At 47.0% G+C, this 16,456-nt stretch overlaps 1 long non-coding RNA gene across 1 annotated transcript; it reads right to left on the bottom strand.

The window, feature by feature from the left end:
• Positions 1-1,495: 1,495 nt before the first annotated feature.
• Positions 1,496-14,491, bottom strand: LOC114484470 (uncharacterized). The gene is made up of 4 exons (XR_003677397.1): positions 14,411-14,491; positions 13,659-13,837; positions 5,144-5,215; positions 1,496-1,731 (listed from the first exon to the last, which is right to left on the bottom strand). It is a non-coding gene; the product is annotated as an uncharacterized lncRNA (long non-coding RNA).
• Between the last annotated feature and the right edge of the window lie 1,965 nt (positions 14,492-16,456).

The raw sequence follows: 16,456 nt of genomic DNA, 5'->3' as shown, positions 1-16,456 counted from the left end.
ATTTGTGCTATATTTTAGATTCCACATATAAGTGATATCATATGGTATTTGTCTTTCTCTTTCTGACTTACTTCACTTAGTATGATAATCTCTAGTTGCATCCATGTTGCTGCAAATGGCATTATTTCGTTCTTTTTTTATGGCTGAGTAATATTCCATTGTATATATGTACCACATCTTTATCTATTCCTCTGTCGATGGACATTTAGGTTGTTTCCATGTCTTGGCTGTTGTGAATAGTGCTGGTATGAACATGGGGGTGCATGTATCTTCCTGAATTATAGTTTTGTCTGGGTATATGCCCAGGAGTGGGAACGCAGAATCATTTAGTAGCTCTATTTTTAGTTTTCTGAGGAACTTCCATACTGTTTTCCGTAGTGGCTGCACCAACTTACATTCCCATGATGGTGATCACTTCTTAGTTGTTCCCATGGGCTCCTAGGATGGGTAATAGTGATGGGGACCCCAACACCAAGCAGCCTGACTGAATACCTCCAACCTAGCCAGGCAATGATTTCTACAGAAAAACTGGTAAATTCAGTAATGAGAGTCAGTTATGCCAGAATTGAGTGAGAAAACATAATGTTCAGGTGATTTTATAGAATACCTGCTGTGTCTTGGACACTGTTCTATGTAGCCTCATAACTTTACATTACTTACCTCTTAACAAAGCCCAGTGAGAAAAGAAAGATTATCCCCATGTGGTGGGGGAATGTACAGAATTTCTCCCTTTTATTTCTAGTGTTCTGTCCCTATAAGCCTCAGTGCCACTCGATATGTCTGATTAAAGTTTCTAAGGCATCAAGGACACTGTCAAATCAACCACCTTAGATGCCAATCACCTCTGATTCTTCTCAGCAGAGTTCAAGAGCTTAAGTGCTTGGCACTTTGGAGTGCTCAAAAGATGTTTGTGGAATGCAATCAATGGCATGGGAACGCCTCTGGGCTACATTTCCTTGGGCAGGTGGTGGCCTGAAGTGTTTGAGGTCTTGTGTGTGAGTATAGGGTAGAATCAAGGAAGAGGTAGAAGGTTTGCCCTCCACACTGCCCTGCACTCTCCCCAACCCCTGACTTTGGCCAGGATGCTTCCTGTCTGTGGGTTCAGTGTTTATTCTACTCTTTCTTTCTTTTTCTATTTCTAGCTCTACTTCTTCCCTTCCTTCCCCCCACACCCCGCCACCTTTTCCACAGCATTAAGGGCACAAATGATGTCACCCTGCTTTTGTTCCCTGCAGAGTCTGCCATGTACATCAACAATATTCAATAAATATTGGTTACATGAATACCTTTTCAAAGCTTTTTCTTTCTTTGTCCCCACCTTTGCTACTGAACCTTCTTGCTACCATGTGGTTCTTCTGTCACAGTCTCTAAGTTTTGCTTGAAGAGCCAAAGGCCTTGCCATGTCTTCAGTCTCCCCGTACTGCTTCTTCAGAAGAAAAGGGAGTCTTTTTGCCATTCGCTGGTGGGGGACCAGCCCCTTCAGCGGGGATGGTAAGGTGTGGGGTGAGAAGTGCCAGCAGTGGCCTGAGGAGCTGGCTGATATGGGGACACTGGCCCCCCACCGGGCTTGAGAGGCTGGGAGGATTGGGGAGTCTGGGGAGGGTCAGCTCTGCCGGATCATCAGCATCATCTTCAGCCTCCTTCCCTTTTAATGATAATTAACCCCCAGTTTGTGCAGATTGATTCTTCCTTTGACGTGGGAGCTGATGGAATGAATGAATGAGCTGTTTCCTGCAGAACCAAAGTGTGAAAGAAGTTAGTAAACATGCCAAAAGGAGGCGGGAGCTTATGGGAACAAAATGTAGATGAGCTCAAAATGTCACAGAGATGAAAAACTAGAGGAACAAGGGCTTCCTAGGAAGGATGGCTGTCCACCTACCCCTGGGTGCTTCTGCCCCAGCTTCAGTCCTCCTCACCTCCATCTAATAGCCTCCTAAGGTGTCTCCTCCCAGCCCTACTTCCCCCAAACTGCTTTGATTGGACCTTCGGTTGCCTCAAGCCCTTCTAGGTGACCTGTTTTCTACCCCAAAAAAGTTTCACATGCCTTAGCTCCTCTCCTTCAATCTTCTTACCATGAAAGCTTCCACTGTTTGTGCAGACTAGCAGACTGCGAATCTTCTCCCTCACCCCAGGCCACCCTCCTCAGTCCCATCTTTGCTTCTAAGGCTCCCTCTTGTACCATTCAGCTCAGGGCTCGGCTTCCCCTCCCCCACCTCCATCAGAGTAGATCATAGGCTTCAGTGTGGTGGGCCCCGGGGTCCTGCTGCTTGGTTCCACACCGCCACACTTCCTAGATGTGTGACTTGGGGCAAGGTTCTTAACCTCTCTGAGGTTTCAGTTTCCTCCTGTGCAAAATGGATGTAATAATGGTACCTACCTCATAGGTCAGTGGGTAAATGAAATGAGACAATGCTCGTGTGTGCCTGGCGTATAGAAAGTGCTCGAAGTGGTTATTATTATTATCTGGCAGGTTCTTTCTTACCTCTGAACCTCTGGAGTTCTGTCTGTGCCACTCATCTGGCACTTAATTATCTACTAATTGATGATATCGTTTGTTAGCTATTCATACTGTTTAACTCTGTGTTTGCATATGTGTATGCTCAACTTCCCAGTTAGATTTTAAGCACCTCTAGGGCTGAACCAGATGCCTTCTTTTTATTCCCAACACAGACTAGCCAAGGGCTAAGTAAAAAAAAAAAGAAAAAAAAAAAGAAGGCACGAATGAACACTTTTTTTTGGCCACGCCTTGTGACATGCAGGATCTTAGTTCCCGGACCAGGGATCGAATCCGTGCCCCCTGCAGTGGAAGCACGAAGTCTTAACCACTGGACCACCAGGGAAGTCCCACGAATGAATGCCTATTAAAACGAGGAATAAAATGTCCAATGCTTGTATAGTCCTTTCACAACCAAGATTTCCCTTAATCATCACAACAATCCTATAAGGCATGCAGTGTTACTCCCATTTTACAGATGAGGAAAATGAGGTTCGTAGAGAGGAAGTCATTTGAATTCCAAAGGTCAGGGCTCTTTCCTGCCTCACAATGGCCTCCTTCAGCTTTCAGAAATTTTGGCAATGCCTCCCTCTTGTGCTCTGATGCTCAAACACATCTTCTTTGCTAGCCCAGGTCAGCATCCCTGCCAGCTTTCTTTTTGTGTGCTCATGGAGCAAGCCATTTGAAATATTTCATTAAATGAAAAAACTGCTTATGAAAGAGCAGGAGCATGCACACACCCATGTTTAATACATGTCACCTAGGAAGCAGGCTGTAAGGTGTGACCAACCACTGGTCATCGTAGGGGGTGGGATGGTGAGTGATTTTAGCTTCCTTCTTACTTACCTGTAGTTTCTGTTGCAAACATTTATCACCTTTATAAATCGAGATAAAACAATACAAGTTTTGTTTGTTTAACGGAGGCGATGCAGCAGCGCCGTTAGAACTCTCTTTGCTCCCTTGTCCCTCCCAGTTTCCTTTTACTAAAACATGCTCCCAATCAGAGGCAACCTCTTTCCTCTCCTTCCTTCCTCCAGGCTCTGAGCCAGGTGGGCAGAGGCCCATCCCTGGCACTTTATTAGTCACAGGTTTGAAGTGCAGGGGAGGGTTGGGGAGGGAGGAGTGGTTGGTGTGGGGTGGGAATTTGGGGATTCTTTTATCCCCTGCATCTCAAAGGCTGACAGGCTCTTGAGGGGTGGAAATGACTGGTAATTAGTGAACCTTCTCCCTGCGCACTAAAGACACACTTCACAGTCTGCGTGACCTCTGCAGCCTGGTGAGGCTTTGTTATGTAGATACTCTTAATTGGGTGAGTCACTTACTGCAAACAGCTTTGGGAGAGAGCACCGTGGGCTGTTTCAGGGAGGCTTCCTACCAGGGGTTCTAACTCAGGAATCGGGGATGCTGGCAGCCGTGGTCTCTCAGTAACTCCACCGCCACCCGTAGAAGCGGTCCCCATGTCTGGGAGTCAGCATGGTGAGCTTTTAGGGGGAATGTTAAGCATTGGCCTTTCTCGTCCTCCTCCCTCTGTCCTCTTCTTCCCAGTTTATAGATCGCCTATTCTGGGCAAGGCTGGGAATATTTTGAGATATAAACTGGCTTCCCTACATTCAAGGAACTGATCACCTAGTTGGGAAGACAGGGACAGAAATAAATGTACATAACAGCACCAAATAGCAGGCATTAATGCCAGGCACATGGGAGAGGCTATACAAGGATGTTTCAGACCCCGGAGCAGAGAGCTGGAACATTGGAGAAAGCTTGCCAAAAAGGTGAGCAGCACTTGGAAGGGGTTTGGGATAGGGGCTCCCCAGGACGAGGAGACTTTATGAACAAAGGCATCGCCAGGTCACTGTCACACCCAAAGTCCTGGCTTGGCTCAGATATCAGATGCACAGGGTGCAGTGGGGCCATATGATTCACCAGGTCCTCAACGTGCTGCATTTACATTATTGTCACATGCTGATGTTGATCCTAGGGTGTCCCATCTGCTGCGTCCCTCAGGAGGGCGCAATGCATGTAGACTTAACTGCATCAAGTCCCCCCGCCCCCTCCCAATCAGGTATTTTGGTGAACGGCACCATCTTGGCTCCCTCATCCTCGACTCCCAGACAGACATCAAGTCTTGGCAATTGGGCTGCAGTCTCTTTGCAATCTCTCCCTTCAGGCCCTCACCACCCTTCATGGAGAGTGGGGCTGCACTTTCAGAGCCTGTGAGGACATTTTCCTGTGCTTGCTCTCCCCCTCCTAATCCATCCTCCCCACAACTGTGAGACCAGTTGCCCTCTACCACAAATGTGACCACTTTACTCCTCCTGTGGTCACGGTTAGGCCTGTATAGCTCTTTATGATCTGGCCCTTGCCTGCCTCTTCTGCGCTCTCCCCATCTGCAAGGTCACCAATGACCTCCCTGTTGTTAAATCCAGTGGTGAATTCTCTGTCCTCAATTTACTTGACCTCAAGTAGCACTGGACAAGTTAATCACTCCTTCTTTCTTTTATTCCAACATTTTATTTATAAAAAATTTCAAACTTCTAAGAAATTTAAAGAACAGGATAATGAATGGCCAAGTCTCTTCCCCTAGACTCTTCAGCTCTTAACATGTTACGATGTAACATGTACCCCCCACACGCGTGTACACACACATACTTTTTTCCCCTTGAACCATTTGCAAGCTGTAGACATCTTGATGTTTATCTTAGTTTCTTCAGCTTTCATCTCCTAAGGAAAGAACATCTCTTATGAAACCACAATACAATTAGCACACCTGAGGAAAGTAATGTTAATTTAATATCATCAGTAGTATCATCAAACGGTTCCAATTTAAATATTCCCAATTGTCCCTAAAATGTCTTTTTAGCTTTTTCCTCAGTTACAGTAGCCAATAAAGGATCATGCATTGCACTTGATTGTCATGTCTCTTTAGTCTATTTTAATCTAGAACATTCCTCCCTACTCCCTTTTTTCCCTGATGATATGACATATTAGACAGTCTAGTCCCATTTTCTCTCTCTCTCTGTCTTTTTATTGAGATATACTTGATTTACAATATTATGTAAGTATAGTGATTCACAAATTTAAAGATTATATTCCATTTACAGTTATTATAAAATATTGGCTGTGTTCCCTGAGCTATATAATATATCTTTGTAGCTTATTTGTTTTATACATAGTAGTTTGTACCTCTTAATTCCCAACCTCTATCTTACCCCTCCCTGCTTCCCTCTCCCCACTGGTAACCACTAGTTTGTTCTTTTATGTCTGTGAGTGTGTTTCTTTTCTATTATATTCACTAGTTTGTTTTATTTTTTTAGATTCCATATATGTGATAACATAAAATATTTGTCTTTCTCTGTCTGATTTATTTCACAAAGCATAATACCTTCCAAGTTAGAACTGTTGTCTTGAAGGATGTTCCACTTTTTGGATTTGTCTGTTTCCTCATGAGTAGATTCTGGCCAAATGTTTTGGCAAGAATAGCATGTGGGTGGTGTGTACTTCCTATTGTATCACATCAGAGGTCTGTATTGTCAGGTTGTCTCACCCTTGGAGATGCTAAGTTTGAGCTCTTGGGTAGGTTGTGACTGCCAGATCTCTTCATTGTAAAGGTATGTTTTCCCCTTTGTAATTTATAGGCAATCCGTGGGAGGATACTTTGAGATCATGTGAATTTCCTGTTCACCCAATGCTTTCAACATCCCCTGATGATCCTTGGCTGAATTGGTCATTATGTTGGAACTCCATCTCTTGGATCACTTGCTTTTCTTGGTTTCTAGGGCCTGACTTGCTTTTGGTTTCTCCTTACCTCTCTAGCTGCTCATTCTCAGTCTCTCTGTGGTTCCTCCCCTTCTCCTTGACCTCTGACTGTTAGTGCTCTAGGGCCCAATCTTCAGATCTTTTTCATCCTCTCTCCTGGCTTTAAATGCCATCTGAAAGCTGAGGACTCTGAAATTTCTAACTCTGGTACAGATCTGTTTCTTTCACTTTCATATGTTCAGCTTCCTCCTTGATGTTTCCACTTATATGTCTCAAAGTCATATCAAACTTCTCAGGTCTAATGATCCCCTGATTCCCCCCCTTCCCCTAATCTGCTCATCCATTTCATTGAGACAGCTCCATCCTTCTAGTTGCTCAGGTCAAAATCTTGGAGTTATCCTTGATTTCTGTGTTTCTCATACTCTCCATGTCAAACCCATCAGGAAATTCTGTTGATGCCCTCTTCAAGATATACCCGGGTGCTGTTCCCTGTCTCCAGGATTCCTGCCATAGCCCACTGTTTGGTCTCCCTGCTTCGGCCCTTTCCTGTCCCTGGTCTGTTCTAAATACAGCAGCCAGAACAATACTTACAAAATATGGGTCCTCTGCTCAAGCCTCTCCATTTCATTTGGAGTGCAAGCCCAAGTCCTAACTTCAGCCCATCAGGTGATAGACGATCTGCCCCCGCCGCCATCGCCGCCCTACACCCTGCCCCATGATTTCATTTACTATTATTCTCCCAGTTGCTTACTCCACCCCAGCCACTCTGACATCTTTGCTGTTTCCCAAACTTGCCAAGCAACCTCCTGCCTCAGGGCCTTTGCACTTGCTGTTCTGGCTGCCTGGAACATTTTCCCCCTAGATGTCCACCTGGTTCTCCCTTGCTTCCCACAGATCTTGGCCTAAATATCACTTTCTTAGTGGGGCCTTTTGATCCCCCTAGCTACCCTTGGCACTTTTTATCCCCCTTCTCTTCTGTATTGTTCTCTCACTTAGCACTACCTGACATACTCTGTATTTATTTGTTTGTTATCTATCCCCCTACTGAAAGTGAGCTCCAAAAGGGTAGAAACTTTGTTTTCTTTGCTGCTCTGTCCCCAGAGTAGTGTCAAGCATACAGCCAGCACTCAGTACCTATTTTTGAATAAATGAATTGAATGAATGAATTTCCAGTACCTCAGGAAAAGTTATAAACCCTCTGGGTTCCAAGTACCAACAATCTAAAGTGTCTGCATTCTCTACTGGCCAGTAGTAGCTATTGTAGTAGATGGGCGGCCAGGGTGTGTCTCGGATTGGGGTTCAGGGCTCAGATCGTAGCCATGAGATGGAACCCATGATTCTAGCATTGGCATGTGTCTCTTGTGTATGCACTTACGTGTGTGTTTGTGTGCATTTGTGTGTCTGTGACAGTCTGTGCCAGTGCGGTCATGTATCAAGGTTAGTGATTCTTCTGTGTTTTCTTCTCCAAGAAAATAGCAGATGCTTTATAGGGCTGTAGAACTTTTGTGTGCCTGTGAATGTCTCTGCTTCCAGCTGCAGCATCTTGAGGTCTCAGCCCACCTGTGCTCTGGAGCCATCCAAAGCCTGATGCAGTTGTCCTGGGATACTCATCTTTCTGGCTGGGGTGACTCTACCCTTGGAAGCACTTGAATTCAAGTTCACCACTCAAGCACAAGCAAAGTGACAACACGACAACACAAGACTAAGAGAACGTTCATAGGTTTTGCATTTGCTCTTCCCTCTGCCTGGAAAACCCTTCTCCCAAGTCTTCTCATGGCTGGTTCCATCTTATTATTCAGACTTCAGCTCAATTATTGCTCCCCTGAGAGAAGCCTCCCCAGAACACCCCACAGCTGTCTGAAGCTGTGCGGTTTGGGCATCACAGAAGCATTGTGAGTGGGGCTGAGGTCCAGTCCATGCTCTGCTCATCCAGGATTTCACAGGAGAAAGGCTCTGAACTTCTAGCAGAAACCTTGGACATTGTATCTAAATTAGCATCTCCACCCCGACTCTCTCTCTCACATTGTCTGCCTTTGTCTTCATAGCACATGTCAACGCTATCTGAGATTATGTATTTCACAGACTTGAACTTGTATTATTTATCTGCTTGTTACCTGTGTCTTCCATGTAAACCTCATGGGAGTAAGGACCGTATCTGTCTTGGTCCTTATTCTACCCGCAGTGCTGACACATAGTACGTGCTTACTAAATATTTACTAATGAGTATATTCGCTCTCCTTATTTTGGGGAGCTGTACATACTTACTTGTATTTTTATTTTAGTAATAAATAGCTCCTTAGATCAGTTAGTCTACATTTAAGGAAACTGAAGATGTTAGGAGTGAAAGAGTCTCCGTGGGCACCCAACTGGTTAGTAGCAAAGCTAGGTCTTGAACCCAGGACTCTGGCCAGTATAAGGCTTGACCAGCCATTCATCTGACCCTCAGCCTCAGGTGCTGGTGGTGCCAGGTGCAGCTGACAACTGTTTTGTCCCTGGCTCAGAGCTGCAGAGAGAGCTGGGGTTCCTTTCGAAGAAGTGGGAAGAGACGCTAAATTAATACTGGTAAATCATGCCAGACCCCTCGTATGCACATTCTTATTATTGCCCCCCCTATATATTCTAAAATAATCTCTGTAAATAATTATAAAAATCTCAGTGACAACTTTTTTCTTTTATTTCCAGGAACACATTTATTCATCCTAATCTCTTCAGGGGTAGGACAAATTGGAGCACTGGGTAGTGAATACAATTTGCAAATAGGCAATATAAGTAGAGAGAAAATTAATATGTATTCCTCAGCACTCTAAAAGGAGAGGAAGAACATTAATAGCCATTTCCTTGCAGATATAACTTTGAAAATGTTATTTCTGATCCATCAGCGTGGGGCTCCACATAAGGAAAATGGTTACAATGTGACAAGAAGCGATTAGATGTGAAATGGCATCTTCCTGGCACTCCTCCTGTCTCTTTATCCTGTTCTTATTGGGACATAGGAGGAATCATGTTTTGTTCAGAAGATCACAGCTCTGGCCTGGGATCAGCTGCTCATTGGCTGGGTGACCTTGGGTAATTCCTTTCTACTCTCTAGGCCTTGGTTTCCATATCAGTAGCTGGAGTAGATGAAGCAGTGAATTTGGGTGATCACAAATCCTAATTATTTGAAGGTACTGGAGAAAAAGAGAGATGCTACGGTACCACCTACTGAATCAGAATGTCATTTTCTGAGTTCTATATATTTTTTTAAGTGACATGCTGAAAGTCTCAAAATTCTTTTTTAAAAAAAATTTTTATTGTGGTATAATTGATTTACAGTGTTGTGTTAGTTTTAGGTGTACAGGAAAGTGAGTCAGTTATACATATGCATATATCCACTCTCTTTTAGATTCTTTTCCCATATAGGCCATTACAGAGTATTGAGTAGAGTTCCCTGTGCTATACAGTAGGTCCTTATTAGTTATATATTTTATATATAGTAGTGTGTATGTGTCAATCCCAATCTCCCAACTTATCCCTCCCTACCCCCGCACTAGTAACCATAAGTTTATTTTCTACATCTGTAACTATTTCGGTTTTGTAGATAAGTTCATTTGTAGACTTTTTTTAGATTCCACATATAAGCGATATCATATGATATTTGTCTTTCTCTGGTTAGTTCCATATATTTTAATTGAGGTTGGGGGAGGTTCCTCAACCTCTAAGTGGCAGAAACTTTCCAAGCCAAGCTGGGATTCTGGAAGGGTAGTTGGGGCTTAGATACTGCTCCCTTCTTTCCCACTGGACAATGTAAAGTTGAACAGGTTCTTCTGGTCAAGGATCCTTTTCCCTCTCAAAAGTCCAATATGAGCCCCTCTCCCCAAGTCAGAGATGACCTTGCTCCTGAGCCCAGCTAAGGACTTAGAGTATCTGTCAAGTTCCAGGCAAATTGGGGAATAAGATTGGTTTCTCATTGCTGTTTTCAGGATTTGTGAAAATAATGCTAAGAAATCAGCAGATGGCAGTTTCATTTGTAAATTCTTTTTTCCCCCTGCCTTTTCCACGCCAATCTCCTCCTCTTTTGTTTTTAGTTACAACGTAGTATTTGTATGTTGCAAAAAATCATAGAAGAAAAGCAGAAGCCCCTTTCCCACTCACCTTCCCCAAACCTGCTCACTTCCCCACTCCTTGCTAATGTTTGTATTTTAGTAGAGAGACAACAACAGAACCTTTTAAGATCTAAACAGAAGGGAAATCTGAGGCACTGAGAATTAATAATGATAATAATTATGATAATAGTAAATAATAACAATAAACTAACATCTGTCCAACGAATACTCAGGCCAGACATTATGATTGCATTCAGTATACATTAAAAATTTTAATCGTTCGGATTGGGAGAGCAGAGAGGTGTTTTGGAGTATAGATCATCCTCAATTTCCTCACATGTGTGCACAAACTGCAGAGAGGGCCCTGGAAACCTTCCCTCTTTCCTACACTTCCCATACTCCTTCTTTTAGGCTGAAAGGAGGCTGCTTCGGCAACTAAGAGCATTTTGTATGCAGACATCCAGCTTTGTTTTTTTTTTTTTTTTTTTTTTTCATTGAAATCTGAATGTGGTGAGTCTGAACTAGGGGCTGGGGTGTGATTAATTACAGCAACCATCTTAACCTGCTCGGGCTGAGCCTGAAAGAAACGAGGTCAGGCTGAACAGAAATTCAGGATAGAGAGAAATGCTAATAAAACTTTGTTAACAGGCCCTGTCTTTCTTTCAGCTGCTGATGCACGGAGTTGGAAGATTTAAGGAATCAGTTCCTGTTTCGCTGGTTCTGGCCGACCCCAGAATCAACTCCCTTGATTGGAAATAAACAGGATCTTCCTTTTTATCCCCAGGAATGTGATGGAGGAAGGACTCTAGGGGAAAAGGTCTCTTCTGCCAAAGAATAAAAATAATAACAAAGATGACAGTGGGAATAAAATATTGCCCTCTTCATCAAGGGCAATAAGGAAGCGTCTAGTTATATGTGTTGAGCCTTCTCACTCTCCATATACGCATGTTAGAACTCCAGAATTCAGCCCAGGTTTGATCTGAACTCCTTCTGTTCTGTGGTCCTCTTGAGCGTACTATACATATTGGGCTACATGTCTCAATTTTGGTTTCAGAAAAAAGGATTACAATTACAGCACTTCAGGTTGACATAGTACTGTAAATGTCTAAGCATGAACCTCTCCTAAAGGGTATATCTCTGTCATGTGTACCCTCAGTGCCTGGCACAGTGCCTGGTCCTTGGAAGCTGGGGCAGAGGGGCTATGGTATAAATGGGGTAAGGCAGGGGGTGCCTGCAGCTCCCTCTCTGTTGGCTGAGGAATGGGGTGAGGGGACTGAGGAAGAACCCGGATGACTGCATGAACTTTCCCTTTCCCTCAGTGCTCCTGGGGCAGGGGCAGGAAGAGCTGTGTTCAGGGAGAAACCCCAACAAGACCCATTCCCCCTGTTGACTTTTGTAAACTCCTTGTATTCCAAAGGAATCATTTGCCCACTTCTGGGCCAGCTGTATCTCAGCTTGCTCTCTCCCCTCCCAAGGGGAGGACCATGTTACCTAAAGAAACTTACCTTTTGCTATTTCATTTTTTTCTCGCCTTTATAATTTCCCTTCTTTCTCTCTTTCTTTCTTTTTTACCTTTTGCTGTTTCTATTAAATTTTCCTTTTTGCTCAAGAAGGTGATGAGGTAGAAGAATGTCCCCTCCCCACTCTTCCAATCTTCCTTGGTCCAGGGATACAGATTCTTTTTCTCCTTCTCGTCTCCCTCCCCTTTGCCTTCCTTCTTGTTCCTCTGTTATGAAGACTAACTTCCCAAAGCTGAGGGGAGTAGGGAGAGGTGAATCCAGTCTGTTTCTAGAGAAGCCCTCCCCCACTTCATTCAGTAAAAAAAAAAATTTTTACTCTGCTCACGAATTTTCAATAGCTACCTATTGTCATCAGTTTATATACATTTCTGTCATTAAAGTCCACTTTACTCTGAGCTATCCTGAACTTTATTCTTTGTGATTTCCCGATTCCCTTTTCCCTACAGTCGACTTGGTCTTCCTGATGCGTTCACTTAGTGGAGACCAGAGCGGTTGGGGAGGCATTCTAGGCAAAACCAACAACTAAAAGGTGAGCAGAGGATGGGAGAAGCAGGAAAGGAGGCAGGGAAGGTAAAGGTTGATGGGATTTAAAAGATCTTGAGGGACATTAGTTTGATGATTTGGGGCTCAAGATTTGGGGCTGTATTATTAGACTGGGAGGAGGCCATTGAAAGATTTCAGGTAGGGTCAAATCGGGCGTTTAGAATGATTGCCCTGGGGCTGTGTAGAGAAGGGAACAGCAGTGAGGGGGTTTGGAAAGGTGGCAAAGATCCCTGCTCACTTTGGTGTCATTGGTGGATAGGAGGGTCTGCAGAACAGACCTTCTATGCTCAGAAGACACAGCCGTGTATGGAGGCAGGGGCATGGATGAGATGACCTCGAGCACCCTCCGCCTGGTAGGGGGAAGCGGTGGGGTTCCAGTTTCATCTCTGAGTAGGTTTCAGTTTATTTCCACATGTTCTCTCCTTTGGGTCAAAGCCCATCTAGAAAGGCCAAGGGGAAAGTTCCCTGGGGAGGGTAGAGTATCACTTCCTCCTTTTCAGGCAGGAAAGGCAGACAAAAGTGGACAATGGACCAGAGAGGGTGCATCCAGCAGAGAATGAGGGAGGAGACTGAGAAGCTGGCCTGGGGCAGGAGGCCTCAGAAGATTCCCTTTGATCCCCCTTATCTGTGGAGGGCAAGCTTTCTTTTTTGGCCTGTGGGGCCTTTTGTCGCAAGCATTTCCTGGAACCCACCAAGGTAAACACAGCCAAGTCTGTGTTCTTACTGCTCCGCTTTGCTGTGTCCGCTCCTCCCAGCAGAGAGAAGGGCAGGCGGGTCAACCCTCAGAGGTCAACCCCGCTCATCAGAATGATGACAATACAGGCTTACGTTACAGTGCGTTGGCACCAGGCCTGAGAGATAACCATGATGGCCACAAAATGCTGAACCACTATCATAATCATCACCGTCAGCTGCACAACCAGGGCCTTCTAAGTGCTGTGTAGACACAAGGACCAATGAAAAGTCCTGTGAACACCCCCTTTGATGGAGATGGGGAGCTACAATCATCAATAGGCCTACTGAGTTGAGGTCCCTGGAATGCCTGTGAGACCTGGAGTCTGGTGCGTGAGGACCCAGTTTTCCCTTCTCTATTTGAATGGTGCCTATACCCATTGGTATGAAGGGAGCAGGATGGAAAGGCTAGTTAAGGCCGGGCTGCCTCTCAGCTGCAATAAGGGATGGCTGATAATGTGACATTGAATTGGATTCTGGTGATAGCTTTGTGCATCCTGGTGCTGGAGGTATGAAGGCAAAAATACTCACGGAGAAAATGAGGGTCCTTTCAGTTGAGAACAGGCATGAGCTTCCATTTACCCGTGCCCTGGGCCTAACTTCACCCAGACAGGAGGCGGCAGTGGCTACCCCTCACTTCCAAACGAGGCAAAGGTGTGTGTGGGGAGCTGACCCCATGGATGACTAACAGCCTCACATTTAACATTTCCCTGTGAGAAGAGAGGATAAGGGACACCTGAAACTTGGGGACATCATTCAGCTCTTCTTCCCAGGGCGTATTCCTGTCAAGTGGGGTGCTATTAGCTGAGCCAGTGGTTTATTTATAGAAAAATTCAATTCCCTCCTGCTCCCCATGCAAATGGAAACTCCATCCCATCAGGTGTCCTTTCAATCTCTCAACTCCCCTCTTCCCCTCAAAGTTGGGGAGAGGAGTTCCCACCAATATGCCCCGCCTCCCTGCAGTTGAGGACAGTTATGTAATCCGGATTGTGACATGGAGGAAAGTCCTGGCTCTCCACACGCCCCTGGCTAACGGCTGCGATGGGGAGCCCGTGATAGGAGACCTCCCTGCTTCCCCATCCCCCAGTGCGCCCCTACCAACGCGCCAGGGCTCTGGGCATGAGATGGGGGCCGCTGTTCCTGTTGCCCTGACCCTTCCTGAGCCGTAGGGTCCTGGGGCACCCGGGGGCGGGGCACGGGGAAGCCCGGCGGTCTCGCCAGTGAGTCGGGCGCGGGCGCTGCGGGCACCTGTTGCGACGCGCGGGGCGCTGAACGAGGCTCACCTGTGCGAGGCCCGGCCCAGGGCAGGCGGCGGGCGCACAGCTGAGCCGAGGCTCCGACGCCCGGCCCGCGCCTCGGGCTTCCGCCGGGTCAGCTGACCACCCAGTGCGGAACTAACAGCCGGCCCGAGCTTCCCGCCGCCGCCGCCGCCGCCGCCGCCGCGTTCCTGAAACGCGCTCCGCACTCGGTACAGCGCGCCCGCCCCGTCGCCATGGCCGAACTTGTGGTCAGTGGAGCTCAAGTAAGTCCTATGGGGCCACCCCGCCGGGGCCACCCCGGCCCCGCCTCGGCACAGTCAGTCGGGGGAGGGAGCCCTGGGGCCAGCGGCGTCCCGAGGTTAGACGGGGCTCCCTGCCTCACTGCAGGGGGCTGCGTCGGCAGGTGGGGAGTGGGTCCATGCCCAGGCCTACCCGAGTTTGGTGAGCACAGGCTCGGTTTTGCGCCTGGCACACCTCCTGGGTGGGAGGAGGGGGGAAGGCCCCCAGGTCGCCCGGGTCCCCTCCAGCCCCAGCGCGCACTGACCAGGGGCCAGCCCGCGGAGCTCTCCATCAGGCCGAGTGGGTAGTACGCACAGCCCACGGTACTTTTTCGGGCCCACAAAAAAGTTTTAATTCTTTCATAACCAGAAGAAAAAAAAAAGAACCTTGGTTAAAGAAACGTTTTAATATATTTGTCTGTACACCAATGCAGTTGTAGAATATAAATTGTAGCTATGGGTTCCCCCCCCCCCCACCCCACGGAGGAAGAAATCTATGGAAAGACAGTGAAAATCATGATGCATCCCTGCAGGCGCTGGGTTGGGGGGTTCTGCTGCAGACTTGCTCCACCTTCTGACCATAGGCCCCTAATCAGAGGTGGGTAAAAGGCTACAGTTCTCCAGTTTTATTTCGGCACCTTATTTCTTTAACAGGCGTCCATGGGGAATGGCAAGACTCCAGTTTCAACCCGAGGTGATAGACACCCAGCTTTACTTGCTGTCAGCCCTGTAGTGAAGCCTTAGGTGTTATTAGTCATTGCTGGAGGGATGGACTCAGCCACTATGGAGACCGGGTGCCTTTTACTTGCTGGAGAAGCCAGGTGTCCCTTTTAAACTCTGATTAAGGCAGCCCTCCTCCTTCCCTCCTTTCCCTGCACGCCTTAGAGAAATGGTTCTGAGGTGTTGAAGTTCTCCCCTTGGATTGCCTAAGGCAGGTAGTGTCAGGCAGAATTAGATTTTGAGGTTACTTTTGGGCTAAGGGAATGTTTCCCTTTCTCAGAGCTCAGAAGGGAGCAGACCAGGGAGGTACCAGCCTGGGAAGGAGGTTAAAATGATGCATCTTATTTAGCTGGCAGGGAAAAAGGGGCTTTCTGGTAGTTAACAGGGCTGCCGAGGGAAGGGCTGGAGGAGAGGGCCTCTGCCCAAGCAGGGTCCCTGACCCACCAGAACCTAGGTCTCTGCATTTCAGACCCAGGGTTCTCTGGGTGTAGCTTTTTTTTTTTTTTTTTTTTTTGCGGTACGCGGGCCTCCCACTGCTGTGGCCCCTCCCTCTGCGGAGCAAGGCTCCGGACGCGCAGGCTCAGCGGCCATGACTCACGGGCCTAGCCGCTCCGCGGCATGTGGGATCTTCCCAGACTGGTGCACGAACCCGTGTGCCCTGCATCGGTAGGCGGACTCTCAACCACTGCGCCACCAGGGAAGCCCTGGGTGTAGCTTCTTCCACCTTCATGGAAGACTTGGCAGTGGGGCTGCCCCTTCCTGTACCTCCCTTTCTGTTTCTCTTCCCCTGTTTCCCAAACTTGATTGTTTTTAGGGCTGGAGGAGAGGGCCTCTGCCCAAGCAGGGTCCCTGACCCACCAGAACCTAGGTCTCTGCATTTCAGACCCAGGGTTCTCTGGGTGTAGCTTTTTTTTTTTTTTTTTTTTGCGGTACGCGGCCCTCCCACTGCTGTGGCCCCTCCCTCTGCGGAGCAAGGCTCCGGACGCGCAGGCTCAGCGGCCATGACTCACGGGCCTAGCCGCTCCGCGGCATGTGGGATCTTCCCAGACTGGTGCACGAACCCGTGTGCCCT

Source organism: Physeter macrocephalus, chromosome 20 (assembly GCF_002837175.3).
Source record: "Physeter macrocephalus isolate SW-GA chromosome 20, ASM283717v5, whole genome shotgun sequence".
Classification (NCBI taxonomy): domain Eukaryota; kingdom Metazoa; phylum Chordata; class Mammalia; order Artiodactyla; family Physeteridae; genus Physeter; species Physeter macrocephalus.
This window is presented reverse-complemented; position numbering and strand designations above follow the sequence as displayed.